At 35.6% G+C, this 15,233-nt stretch overlaps 1 protein-coding gene across 2 annotated transcripts in view; it reads right to left on the bottom strand.

The window, feature by feature from the left end:
* Positions 1 to 6,215: 6,215 nt before the first annotated feature.
* Positions 6,216 to 15,233, bottom strand: part of PRR16 (proline rich 16) — a 147,146-nt gene continuing 138,128 nt past the window's right edge. For both annotated transcript variants that reach the window (XR_005564240.1, XM_039383091.1), the window contains exon 3: positions 6,216 to 11,736. The gene's annotated coding sequence lies outside the window, so the exon portion shown is untranslated. The remainder of the gene's footprint in view (positions 11,737 to 15,233) is intronic.

The following is a 15,233-nucleotide window of genomic DNA, read 5'->3' as shown; positions in this document are numbered from 1 at the left end:
GAAAAATATACTAGTTGCTAGGGTACGTTTTAAAAAGAAGACTTATTAAATATTAATGCAGGAAAGTACAGATGATAATCTAGTAATATTTGTTTGAATCTAATGAATATGAAAAGCTATGAAGTTGTTATCTTCTATTTATCTGAGTAAAGTAAACTTTTCCTTTCTAGTATCAGCATGGTTTCTGATTATAGCAGACCAAAAAATTGGAAGTTTTTCCATGGCTTAGAAAAGTCTTGGCAAAAAGCAGCATATCTGTTACTTTTAATGTTTATGCTCCATGAATCTAGCCCTAAATTACTAAATTCTTTTAAACATGACCATGAATCATTGGTCAAAATTTATCTCAGTGATCTTGAACAAAGAAGGATTCATCTTAAGTAGCTTTATTTAATTTAAAGTGTCTAATCTAAATCAGCTTCCCATCTGCTCGTGCTGCATGCCAGTGGAAAGATGTATATCCAGAAGATAACTCTAATTGTCACATAATAGATCTCAAACAATGAAAAAGAAACATAATTTGTTCTCAGCTCTTTTCCCACTCACATCTTACCAAGATTCTCCCAGGAAAAAATGATCCTGATTCTTTTTTAATTCAAGATCTATCCTTCAAGTAGCCAAATACACATTAGTGACTCAATTTGCAGTTGATTAGGATAAAACAATAGTGTCAAGGAGAGAAAGTCTTATTTTAATTTAAGTAAATCCTTTAGCATTATGCTGTCAAGAGAAAGTAGAATTAAAATGAGAATAAATCATCTTTATACCTGCGCCAGGACATACATATTTTCACCCTGCTACATATCCAAATTAAGTGGAAGTCAAGCCCCAAGCAATTTAACTTTTTTCTGCCCTTCGTGTTGATTTTGTCTACACAGATAATCATGCATTTTCATATGCATATGGGTTAAGCAAAAATTATTAAAATGAAAGCAAATTCAAATAATGTATTCAAAGAATTTCTATGTTTGCCTGTATGAGAGACTATTTTGGTATCAAAGCTTCAGTCAGCATAACAGGTAAATTTCACACTCTTTTGGGCCTTTCTACAGTGTTTTGATCATAATTTTTATATTTGAAAACTCCGGCAACCAAGTATTTAATCTGGCTGTGTCAGGTAGCCTCTTTGATCAATATGCATCACAATGAGCAGGACACAGCTCTCTGTGACTAGTACATCTAAAGTGTAACTTTCGCATTTACCCTTGGGAACTCACCCACCTTCTTTTGCCACGTTGATTGCTCCAGGTTGATTACTAAGGTAGTAATATTCAAATTCCCAACTTCACATTCCATTTGACAACCTCTCTTGCATTTATAGAAAGGTTATCTAGGTTAGTCTCCTGCCTCTGTGCTTGTCCAGCCATGCATAAATCTTTTCTGTCAGATTACTGTATGCATCAAAACCTCTAATGCTGAATACTGTAAGATATATGGCATTTACTTCTTGTCCTCTTCAGTTCCACAGCACTAATGCTTCCAGTAGAATGAATTGACTGTCTTCACAAGACCTTTCCACAAGACTGCTGGGGGAAGGTAGGCAGTAAAGACAAAGCAGAGGTATGTGTTATGTGAAGGAAATCCCTGGCTGAGGAGAAACCTGGTGTGAAACCAAGGAGGTGTCTGCGAAGACTCTCCAGGTCTAGGTCAAAGAGCATGCAACAGGGATGATATTGTGATAGAGATCTTTGCCTGACTTGATGACATCTCTGAGGCTGTCTACAGACAGTTAAGCGGAATCCCCTGATGAGAGCTGTTGATCCACATGAGGGATTTTGACCACATGGACACCTGCGGAACAGGCAATACAATTCTTTATCATTGTGGAAGTGTCTAGAGGGCCCTGCTTACAAATGCCTCATGTGAACTCTAAAGGGCCCAACCAGGGGAATACTCTATTTGACCAGGTGCTCAAAAAGGTAGAAAAAATTGTGAGTGGGACCACTGATGCCAGTTTGGTTTGCAGTGACCAGGAAAAGACTGTGATCAAGATCTGGAGACAGGCACTGAAGATAAACTGTGGACTTGGACTCCAGACTTCAAGCCAGTAGATTTTGATCTATTTACAATACTGCTGGAGTAATCCCCTTGGAGTCTCCTACAAGGGGCACCCAGAATACCTAGCTGACTTTTAGAGAAAAATTAGTTAGATCTCAGAATAAAAGTACCCCTTCATGCAGGCAGATCAGGGAATTTAACCAAAAGACAATTTCTCACCAGGAAGAGAACTTAAACGCTAGAAATCATACAGGAAGGGAAAACTAGGACAGAAAACAAAGGGAGAATAGGAAAGTATTGCTTATGCTGTTAAGGATAAAAATCATAAAGACCAAAACCCGATTAGAGCTAAAGTTAGTTAGCGACATAAAAGGTAACAAGAAGAATTCTTACAAGTAAGCTAATAACAGAAAGACATTCAAAAAATATCTATGCTGCTGAATGGGAGAGCCAATTGACAGACAGATTTTATGGAAAAAGTTGATTTATTTAATGACCTTTTCACCTCAGTCTTTGCAGACAAAGCAAACTTTTTAACTTCTGCATGTATCAGTCTTGTTTTGGCAGCAGGCATATAGGAGACCAAGAATCCTGGGACAATTTAAAGAAGGACTGAAGTACAGGATACCAGATCAAATTGACCTCAAGGTCAACACCTGGGGCTGGCTAGAGTAAGCTCAAAGTTACTATCATCTATTAAAAAGTATGGTAATCAAGAAAGGTCCTCAACAAGTGGAAAAAGGCAAATACTATATTCATCTTAAGAAGGAAAGGAGATAAGGGAACTCTGAAACAGGTAATGTCACTTTTTACATTGGAAAGTTCACAAATAGCATTCAATTGGAATTAATTTCCAAACACATGGAAGACAAGACAGTCAGGAGAAATACACACAGACTTATCAGTGGCAAATCATGCTCAACCACTCTTAACGACTTCCATGCTGACACATGGGATCAGGACTGGTGTCCCTTCATTAAGGACCTGGATGATGACACAGAATGCAAACTTGACAAATTTCTGGATGATATTAAGAGGAGTGCCCAACACAATGAATGACAAAAATTCAAGTCAGTAGAATCTGGGGAAAATTCACAGATTTTGCCTAGAGGAGTCACAATAAGTTTAACAGGCAGAAGGGCCAAGCTTTGTACCCAGGGTAGAAGAGCTGTGGTCGGTGAAGACTGATTGGATGAGCAGCAAACAGGCTGAAGGGACTTGGCCACAAAGCCAACAATATGCTCTTGCCCTGACCTAGGTGAACTTTGCTGAACACACAGCAGGAACCTAAAGAATATGACTGACATGGAGAGGTTGAGGGAGATGAGATGTTTTCAGTCTGGCAAAGTTAAAGCTAAGGGCCATATTTGAAGAAGCAGAGCTAAACTCTTTGCAGCAGTAGCAAACAATATAAACGGGACTATACAAGGTACAGTGCAAGTTGGACAAAGCAGGTTGCATGTACAGAAGAATTTTTCATGATGAAGCACTATACCAGGATACCCACAGAATACGGGGGTGCACCACCAGCAAAGGTTATGAAAACAAAGCTTCGTTCTCACCTCCAAAGGGAAATCAGAATAGATTTTAACCAGAAATCCCTTCTAACCAGCACTTTCATCATTGCTTAGATTTAGCAGCCCTAACTGCAAAAGTTTGATAGTTTGAAGGTAAAATTATGATTTATATTTTATCATTTATTAATTCATATTTTGAAGGCTTCAGTTCCAGGAAACCAATGTTCAGTGTGACCTTTCCTATTAAATTTCTCCGTGTCACAATTTAGGTGTTTTAGCTATGGGTCTTATACAAGGTCTTATAATTCAGCTAACTTGTGACTGCATCTTTCCAAAACAAATTGAATTTTTTTCTTTTTTATTTTATTTTTACTTTTATAAAGATCTCCCTTTTGACACTGCATTTTATCATTCCTTGTTTATTCTTCTCTTTACATACAATAAAAAATAAACTTTAAATCCTAATCAAAAACCTGTTTAAGTGTGAGCTAGGATCCTCTACAACGTCAGAAAAGTAAAAATTTTGCAAGTAGAAACAGATTACTTATGTAGCGGTGATTTCATTCCGTTCAATTCATTCTGTTCAAAACATCACATTGTTAGTTCAAATGGAACAAAGCCATAACCAGGCAAATGGAAATACTTTCCATCCATTTTCAAGAGATTTGAAATTAACTTTTTCTTGAAAAACTTAGTTTAAACAGCCCATAGCAAAGATAGTGTCTTTAGTTAGCTTCTGCATACAAACACTAAGTATTTACTTTTCCATAAGATAAAATCAGTGCAACCTACATTAAACTAAGTCTGCTAACACAAGACCATTCTGCAATATCTGTTCTCAGAGAAAAGGACAGGGCATATGATCAACAGACAAAAAATTCCCAACAGACGAATTAAGTTAGTTATATAATGTCACAGTGACAATTGTAGTTGGAAAACAGAGGAATGAACAAACCAGAGGTCTTTTTTAACAATATGAAAGGAGAAACTTATAGAGAAACTGGAAAAAAAAGCAAGCATTAGTTCTAAAAATAGATAGATAAGACAGTTTTAAAGCCAAATATATTCTCCCGTTTCATCAGTAGTACCATAACTGTAACAGTGATACATACAATAATAATCAATATTTTGCTTACTGAATTATAACAAATAGAAATTTACTCACTTTTCTAGCTACATCTTAAAATATTTTTTCTCTATGAAAAAGACCTTATTATACAATCATTTTTGCACGACTTATTCATCGCTGTTGCAAAATCTGTTTAAATGGAAAAAATAATAGGCTAAATCAAATAAATTCTGTTACATTCCACGTTACATACAGATTTTGGTTCATTTATAATCTTATATGGTCTAGCAATTCAATTTTCAAAAGATCTAAATTCTATTGACTAAGTCTTCTAGTAAGATACATTTTAAGTATTAATATCTCTAATAAAGTGTCAAAGTAAAGTTTTCACTATAAATAATGGGTTTCTTATATGCCCAATTGCTGTCAGCTGGGTGGAAGTGTGTAAAAACTCTCCAGTTATTCAAATGTAGGTAATTCACAGGGACCATATCAATGTGGGTCTCATAAATAAATTCTAAGCTCTTCATTCTGATGATCCAGATGGCTTCCATTCACAACTCACAATGCAACTGTATTAATTGGTATATTTATTTCAGTGACAAAGTTAAGTAAGCAAATGAACACACATACACATTTACTTAAAAGAAATATAAAATCAGCCCTAAGTAGGTTTTGTTACTTGGGGATGTTTTACTTCCTGAAACATGTATCTCTCTGCCTGGCATTAGTCTGCTTAATTACTATATGTGTGTGTTCAAATCTCAGTACCTAAACCTCAATGTAACAGGGTAATGAACTAACACATAAGTGAATTTTCTTACTCAGGGTTTCAGCTTATGTAAACGGTGTATCTGGGCCACAAAGGACTTGACAGTGATCAATAACGTGCATATAGAAATTCATCTTCATGACGCTCTCTCTGACTCCAATGGTTTGTGGTTGAGGCAAAAGCAGGATCACTTAATTTGGCAGCTCTCAATTACTATATTTGCTGTGCTCCTCACAGACTCTGCAAAGTCCCATAAACTTTTGGCATATGAAGTGTCTTGAGTGAAGGAGTTCCACACTTTCCCTCCACGTTGCTTAAATAACCACTGTGGTGCTGTTTTGGAGCTTGAGTGGCTAGTTTGTTGTCCACGACCACTGAACACTTGAAGCCATTCATGATCTTACTGCTCTACTTCTCTTTCGCGTTTCTGTTGAGCAGAAGAATCATTGCCTGCTGTCACTTCTCAGAATCTAATTCTACCATTTCACTACCTTTGTAATTCATTCTCTGAAGTTTTTAATTTAAATACATTTTTTTTTCAGATGAGGAACTGGACATAGTGTTTAAAAAGTTGACTTTCATGGTCTACTGCACTTCTGTTGATTGAAGTGCAGTGAAGTGATTGAATATAATGACATTCACTTATTTTCTCTTTTACTTTCCTAGCAATTTTTAACTGCATATGTGCATTTTTTTTGACATCCTGAGAGCAAGACTTACATTTTCATAGAAACATTAAACTGCTAGATATCAAGCTAAGTGAAATATGCAAAATACAAAATTGTTTTCATACATATCAGTTTACATTTATCTTCACTGAATTCTATTTTACATTTTAATAACCAGTCATTCAGGCCACTCATATTTAATACTTTTAATAATTTAGTATGACCAACAAATTTACCAAATAACTATACACTACTTTTCCAGCATATTCACATGTTCAAATATATTTAGAGATGCATGGATCCCAGTACATGCCCCATGAAACTTCACTCATGGCCTCTGTCCACTGCAAAAACTGAGCAAAATCACCATTTTCTCCCATATTTTACATTTTTTTTTAATGAATGCAGCCCTTTCCTCTTAGGCAGCTGCAGTTTTCTCTGTGTTTTCTCTTAGCTAGCTGTGCAATTTCCTGCAGTGTTTGGTATTATTGACACTGTTAAACACCTTCTAGTTCTTTTCAAAGAAATATTACTATAGTTTCAGCTGTTTTGCCCAGTACTGATCTAATTGTCTATACTCTTCTTTCAACCTTTCTGAAATTTATTTTAAAATTGGAATATAGTTGTGATCTCACATCTCAAAAGCTATCAAAATAATTTTATAAAATTAATTTCATACCACAGTTATCATTTTGACTATTCTGTCCCTGAGTGCCTTTAAAAATCTTAGATGTGTACCTCTTTATTTTGTTTTGTAACACCTCACACTGACAAAGCCATATGAGTTCCTCCACAGGGAAAAGTTTATGTGTAAGAATCTGCCAAAGCCCTTTTAGGGAACAAGCAGAATTGAAAACTTAAGACAATTTTTTCCCTATAACTTCTTCCAAGTGCTACTGTTTTCCTTGATTATCTTTCGGCATTACAGACTTTTTGCCAGACTTCCCTCTGCTCTGTTGTAGAAATAGAACTTCTTAACTCTTATGTTTCTTGCAACTATTTTAGTCAACAAATCTCTTATGTATCTTGCAATTGTTTTGATTAACCATGCTGTGGTATTTATTTATTTATTTACCTACTTATCGTCTTAATAATCTTATAGTCCTTACATTTTCTTTAAAAATCTTCAGCTATCTGAAGGATGTCTTCTTGCCCTAAGCAGCCTCTGACACCCTGCTACTTAGCCATGCGTTTCCCTTTTACCCTTTCTCAATCCTTTCTTGCTAAGCAGGATGTATTTGCTCTCTGCCTTCGATACACCACCTTAAATAGTCTCTGTGCCATCTGCTATGACTTAACTCTCTTAGTATTCCTTCCAGGTTTTCTCTGACAGGAGTCCCTGCTTATAATTGTCCTTTCTCAAGTTGAGCCCAACTGTTGGGAGATTTTTTGGCTTCTTTACAGCCCTGCAAGTCTATTGAATCTAGAGAGAAATTCAGCTGAAGTAATTTGAACCACATCCACCTGGCTTTTACTTCTTCTCTTATGGGATCTTCAACTATCCAGCCCATGAAAATCATTAATTTAGTCTCAGCAGTCCTCTAAGCAATCTTACCGTAATGTATGAGTCACTCTGTTCAGCTAATTTTCTCTGTAAGATCCAGCCTCAGTAACAGCCTCCTACCTTCAATGGGAGCTCCAGAGCAGAGCAATGGCTGTCCTTCTTCCACCCCTCCTCAGACAGCAGCCTACCACTTAACCTGTGGTCAGGTCTTATTTACAGCATCATTGCCTTGCTGTGGACCCAGCACACCACCGATCGCAGAAAAAAATCTGTCCCTTGGGAATATTCATGCCATGTGACACTTGGGGTGATCGTTTGAGTCAGGAAAGGGACACTTTTATAACATTCTGGTGATCACCAGATTTCTGTAATCTTTTGCTTCCATTTTACAAAATAGCTATTTTAACACGTCCGTATTCTTTTCATGAATGATGGTGGTCCTCGTCTTTTAAAAAAATTCAAGTGCTGAAAGTATGTCTTGTAGACACATCCAGAACTGTCAGCATTTTTCTTTGCGCATCTCAGCATTTCAAGCCTATTGGCTGCTTCAGGTGCCTTTTCAGATGCCAGGTAATGAAATAATGCACTATTACTCTAGAACCGTACCTTCAGGCGCTTCTTATACACAAAACACACATAAGCCTACAAAAGGACCAACCAGTCATCATAACATCATATTAGTTGAAAAAAGTTCTGTTGGTCTTGTCAATATGCTTAGACTAAGACAAGGGAAACAAAACAAATTTTTTATTGTTTAATGAGATAATCTAATTGTCTGCTCTGGTTTTAAACTTTTTGAAAAAGCATTTCAGTGCTAATTATTTGTCAACAATTTCTGAAATCTTGTGTCGAGGTGTTATCTCAGGTGAGTATCTGCATAGTATACAGACATCAGCTCAATTTATATCCAATATTAAATACTCACCTAAAGATTTAATTTAAATCTACAAAAATCATGCAATCCAGATTTATCCCAGTGTCACTGGTAGTAGAATAAAACATGATACATAACAGTGCATGTGTGTGCACATAGATGTGCACACACTTCCAGCATGAAGTCCCAGTTAAGCAGAGCTCCAAACAACGCGTGACTGATCAGAACTGTGGTTTGCAGTGTTATATTCCAACTACATTTGTCATTAAATTAGGCCTACGTGCTGGTATATGTGCATTATTTTTGCATTACACAGATTATATAAAATCATATCTGGGACCAGGTCATTATTTTTCATATCTCATGTATTTTTCTGAAGAAAACTGTACATTGTATCAGGTGGGTTTTGTGCAATAAAAATTTTACAAACAAGCTGATCTAGAACTCAGAATAGCAGAAAAATATTTGCAAGTAGTAACAAATTATTTCACTAGATTTTTATTGGGCTATTTTCAGATATAAACGAATGCATTTTGTTCACAAAAATAAGAGCTTTCCAAGTTTTATCATTAGGCAATAATGGAAGTCTTCAAATTAGTATTCTGAAATTTTCTTACTGTTTCAGTAATGTTGCCCCTTTCTTAAACAACTCTGAATACTAGTTTCAAAGAACGAACTTTCCAATTTTAAAGTATAGGTTATCAAAAGAGGGAGCAAAACCAAGCCCATGCAAGTCGTGTGTCCAAACAAGGTATTCTAATGACACAGAAATGACATCATAGTAACAAGATTGTAAGCCAACTGGAAAGCTAAATTGTGTGTGAACAAAACACAACCATCATTCTTTAACAAATACAAAAAAGGTTTCATTTATCCATTGCACCAATGGAAATTGACCACTAACTTTCTTTAAAAGAAAAGAGTCATATCATCAGATCATCCCAAGTTTTGCCAAATGACGGAGTCTAATATAAACTTATTATTTCATTTTCTGATTTCCTGACAAACTTCAAAAGCTGTTTATGGCTTCAGAGTCACAAGCAAAGACAGAGCCCAGGTCTTTCACCAAAAAATACAGTAATATGAGCATCTTTTGCAGAAACAGGACTTGTGGCACTTACTTCAGCAGAGCTGGCATTTCATTCATGAGCAGGTAAGGGTGCGCATGCGTGCACACACACACAAACATACACGCATACACTGGTTAGTACATTAGAGCAGAGCAACACATTTTTAAGATATTTGCCCTTTACAAAGTTAACCACAGATTAATTTTTTTTGAAAGATATTTTTTTCTGTTAGTGAGCACTTAATAGATTCCATGAAGCAATAAAATAAAAGAAAAACCTATTCCGCTTTATAAATCAGATACATATGACTGGATTTAAGATGAACGATTTGAGTGAACTGGGAACCAAATGCATTACTTTTCTCTTAAAATTACACACAGGCTAATGGACTAAGAAAAAAAATGAAAAAAAAAAGTTTTTATTCAAAACAGCTCTAGCATTGAAATGTTCAATAACTGTACAACAAACCACTGCATTAGATGGATAACAATGACTGTTCTTAACTGTAAAGTGTAGATCATCCTAAGGAACAACCTCTTATTCTGTAGCTTTTCAAATTACTATCAAATAGTATCAACTTCATGGTCTTGTCAGTACGCTAATACAAACAAAAAACCAAACAAAAATGCTAGCACACATGCACCCTAAAAAACCGCCAACTCCCCAAAAAACTAAACCAGTTTTTGAATAAAATGAGACAGCTGACAAAAGGTCTCTGTATAATTTGGGAAACCACCATTATTAGACTACATTCATGTCATTCTTAAACATCCAAATCTTCACTTACTAAAATCCACTGATTTTATAAAAAAACCCCTAACCATTATATATTTAATTTCTTCCTGTGGTTATTAAAATAAACTATGTTCTGAAATTAAGAGTTAAAATACCTCCTTTTGTTTTCCATACATACTTGCCTATATAAATATACTTCATCATTTTACAAATTACAGTATTTATATTAAAGCTTTCATTCAGCAAATCATTACAGCTTAACAAGAACAAACAATTTCTGTGTTTTGGTTCTGTCTTTAAATCACTTTTGGAGATAATGAAAACCAGCCAAAATGAGTGACTGCAAATAATACAAACAACATATTTATTTAGAAAAATAAAATGAAAACGCTGCTTGTCTGTTAGATTTCTCCATGAAGTATAGACAAATGGCTAGAAAAATTTAATGTCAAGTACATATTACAAATGACTTCTTTAACAGTAACTGGGACTAAAATGTCAATGTTTGATAGGAACATTTTGGATGTATAATTCAATAGACTAAATTTCTTGGCTGCTAATATGATAAAAAAAAATGGATACTATTAAAAAAGATTATATCCCCTTTTTAAATACACCTTATCATGTTGATGCTTCTTCATATATATACATATATATATATGTATGTATATGCATGTATTTATTTAATCCTAAGAAAGGACCATAGTCCTTTCTGTGAAGAGATCCCCATAGTGAAAGAGAGCATAAATGTCTTTCTTCAGTTCTAACTTTTTAATTCCTTTTGGAGCCCCAGCAAAGTATAGCTTGTGGTCAAAAATCTCCTGGGGCCATCTGTGCAAATGGTGGCACACATCGTTACCCTGAATGGAAGTGACAGTGCAAATACTAGAAGTGCATTGCGATGCAATCTCTAACAGCGGAACTTCCTCAAAGTTGGGTGGAGGACAGGAAACAGCATCCTTCTAAGTGATTTAACTTCACTGATGCCCTGTTCCTGTATGGCTTTGAATATGTACAAGGGATGACAGAGGTCTTCTTTCCCCACAGACAGCAACACTCCTCTGTTATAGTAAATGTATTCATTTTCTGATATCACAAGTGCTTCATTTCTCCTTTTGGCTACATATTGAAATATTTGTGGATGCTGGCTGTACTCATAAAAGACCTCACTGTTTGTTACTCTGGTTGCTCAGCACAGAACTCAGGTGTCAGGCTTGGAGACAGTGGTCTCTGCAATGGGGCAAGACATTTAGTTCTCTCATCCTTCTTTCCCACTGAATGGAATTTAAGGCTGTGGCTTTTGCCAGGACTCAGCTTGTAGCTGTCAGATCTGAGAAAGATGACTCAATGTAGATTACATTAGTGACCAGTTGTGCTCTCACTTGAAGGGCTCTTCCATTCTCCACTAAGGATCACGTTCCTGGTTACTTCTCAGATCTGGCCTGCAAGAAGTCACAATGATGAATCTGATATGCAACAAATTAACTGACGTGCCTCCAAATATAGGTGTTCCTTCAAGCCTGAAGGTGCTGTCAAAAAGAAAAGAAGACAAGGGAAAAGTTATAAAAATGTTATTTTAAATAGACAAAGTTAACAAAAAAGAAAACATAATTTTGAATGATCATTCCATTTTTACTGAAAGCAGGAGTTAAAAAATTACGATATTTTGAACTTGATCTTTTATAGTTGTACTTTATTATGGGTACAAGCCTTGGTTCTCTGCTGGGCTAAATGGGTTTAACTTCAATGGTGTCTTTGGAATCACATTATTTATACCACATGTGAAATCTGGACTTTAATACTTGTTCACAAATTAAATAGAAAGTGAAACTCAGCAGAAGTTTCTTACCTGACAAGTAAATTTCCTAATCACTAAGATACTATATAAAATTCTGATTTGGGTCTTTCAGATTCAGTTCTGTGAAACAGCTTTAATTTGTAAATACTAAAGTAGTCTTAGAGTCAGTGAAGGAGAATAATGCTGCAATCTGATGCTGAGGTTCCCTGGCTGGCTGAGTTTTCTTAACTGTATTCATTGGGCAAGACAAAGCAGCAGCATCAAAAGCAGAGACCTTAGAATACTTACCTGTTGGTAGCTAGGGCACTAATTTGGGTTAAATGATTAAATTCACTTCTCCTGAGGAAAAAAGTGAGAATTTCCTCTTCCACTGTTGGTGATTTACACTCACAGGTGTAAATCTGTGAGGAGAGGGAAAATCACTTATTTGCCATAAGATTTTAGTTTTGTGAATCTACATCTTCATTTGCATTTCCTCTTATCTCATATTGACTCAAATGCTTTAAGCTGATAAAGATTGTCAAGGGGTAAGACAGAATTTCAGAATTTCTCTGTCAGAGAAAAAAAAGGTATCTAAAGTTGATGTGCTGTGAATCCTTTTTATTTTTTTTCCCAACCACTTAAGCAAAATATCAAATATTAAGGGAAACTTAGTTAACACTCAGAATTGTTACTGTGGCCCAGTGTAACCCAACAGTCTAGCAAACATGGTATAATAAATTAGTGATAACACTGGCTTGGTAGGAAATTTTTTCCTAATCAACTATTTAGAGTTTGACTTGTATTGTTAATGAAAAAAATGAATATTCTAAACATCTGCTAGCAGCTTACTTTTTAACTGAGGACAGTCTTCATATCACTAGAAACACAAAACCCTTTTTCAGCTTTCACAGTTTCAGGCTTCAGCTATATTTGGGCTAATGATTCATGTATGTTATTACCTCAGAAAAATTCCAAAAAAAAAGTTAATATTGCCCTTGACTGCAGCTTAATTCTCAGAAGCAGGATGAATAAGGTACAACAAACATATATATGTAACAATAAAAATAATAATAGCAATACTCACAAAAGAGGTAATGCAAATAGTATTTTGTCTTTGTCAGAAAACAATTGTTCCTCAAACTTATTCTGAATACAGCACAATACAATGCTGAGCAGCTGTAGACATGAAAAGCAGTATGATTTTTCTTTTCCTCTGGGTTGCAATTTATAAACATATTCAATATCATGCTGTTGTGTTTTAACCCCAATCAGCAACTAAGTACCACCAGTTGCTCACTCCCTCCCCAGTCCATGGGGGGATGGGGAGGAGAACTGGGGAAAAAAAAGATAAACTCCAATAAAATGAAAATATTATAATTATTATAATAATAAAAATAACAACAACAACGACTGCAACAAAAACGAGCCTATTAAAAAGAGAGAGAGAAATAACACCCAAGAAAGACAAGTGATGCGCAACTCAGTTGCTCACCATCTGCTTACCGACGTCCAGCCCGTCCTCAAGCTGTGACCAGCAACTCCCACCCAACTCCCCCCAGCTTATATATTGGACATGATGTTCAGTGGCATGGAATATCCCTTTGGTCAGTTCAGATCAGCTATCCTGGTCATGCTCCCTTCTATCTTCTTGTGCAGCTCCTCACCAGCAAAGCATAGGAAAGTGAAAATCCTGAGTTTAGAGTAAGTACTACTAAGCAGCAACTGGAACATCAGTGTGCTAATAAACATTATTCTCATACTAAATCCAAAACACAGCACTGTACCAGCTACTAGGAAGAAAATGAACTCTTATCTCAACCAAAATCAGGATGATTCCCCACAAAACCAGCAAGTGCTATATCAAGTATACCTGAGTTTCTCTAGCATTTCTTTCATTAAGTCATAAACCCACACAATTTGATTCATTCCCTCATTTCATCAACGTTCTACCAAAGAAGAAAAGATGATCTTTTTTTGTTTATGATGTCTGTGCTAAAGAGTACAAATTGTGAAAATGTTTTGCACCTTTCCACATTAATAAAGAATTTGTTCAAATTAAAAGATTATGATTAGACTTGCTTGGTGAAAAGTTCATAAGGTTGCAAAGCCTGTATTAAAAACAGAAGCAGTTCCTCTTGCTACTTCCCCCAAAAATACATAATTGACAGTCATTATTTACACATGAAGAAGTGAGGCAGAAAGAGGAATTAGGCCAGTCATTGAAAAAAAAATAAAAATCTCAGATTCCTATCCTGAACTGTCTAGTTCTTAAGTCTATGGTCTGTACTATTTTGATAGAGAGGCTGTACATTCAGATTGCTATACTTAATTCATCATTATAAAATCCCTTCATTACCACATAACATACCTTGTCAATAATCTCAGAGTGAAAAAACCCCTGACCTTAGCTAGGGTTCAGACAATTTATAGGAGACCATTTTGTTCACTCATCCTTTCTCCCTTTCATTACTTTGGCAGCATCATTTATTCATTTTCTTCCTACCACATCAGTGTTTAGTCCCAAGAACCAGAGAATCAGAGAAATCAATGTTACTGTTTTCCCCATTCAAATCCAGATAACTACTCTTCTATAATAAAAAATCTATTTTACTGCTCTGCATGTATTACCTGAAAAAAAACCTATGCCCTTCTGCTTTGCTCTGTTTGTCTTCTTAAAAACTGAGAATGAGTCTAGTCCCCTCTACAGTTACATCCTCCTTCTCATCATGGTCATGACCATACTGTCGCTGGACAAATTGCTATTCAGAACTCTGTGCATGGAAAATATTAAGGGAAAAGTCTACTAAATGGAAGCATCTTCTCACATCAGAGCTACAGAATGTTTACACCATTGTCAGATACAGAGAAACTCAGCTTCAATTTACAGTATTTAAAGAACAAAATATCCAGTGGCATGATTGGAAGAAACGAAGAAAATTATACAGAAGACATTATCAACTTTGAACTGATGAGTGCAGTGATGACTACCAATGATCACAGAAAGGAATACTTTTAATGCAGCTTTCTATGCTAGGTCTAGTGTCTTTTATCAAGAAAAAGGAGAAAACAACCAGGAAATGCACTTTACATTCAATTGAGAAAATGAGATTTACTTGATTTATACTAAGCTCTATAATTTCCACATCATTTTAAGAGTCTGATAAAAGCCACTGAAAGATTAGCCTAAATAAAAGCTCCATTATTTGGGCTATTTTAGCCCAGACAGTATAATTTGGACACATGTTG

This window comes from Pipra filicauda, unplaced genomic scaffold (assembly GCF_003945595.2).
Source record: "Pipra filicauda isolate LSUMZ 115617 unplaced genomic scaffold, ASM394559v2 scaffold29_size4552773_pilon, whole genome shotgun sequence".
Taxonomy (NCBI): Eukaryota; Metazoa; Chordata; class Aves; order Passeriformes; family Pipridae; genus Pipra; species Pipra filicauda.
The sequence above is the reverse complement of the archived record's forward strand: the minus strand, read 5'-3'. Positions and strand labels throughout refer to the sequence as shown.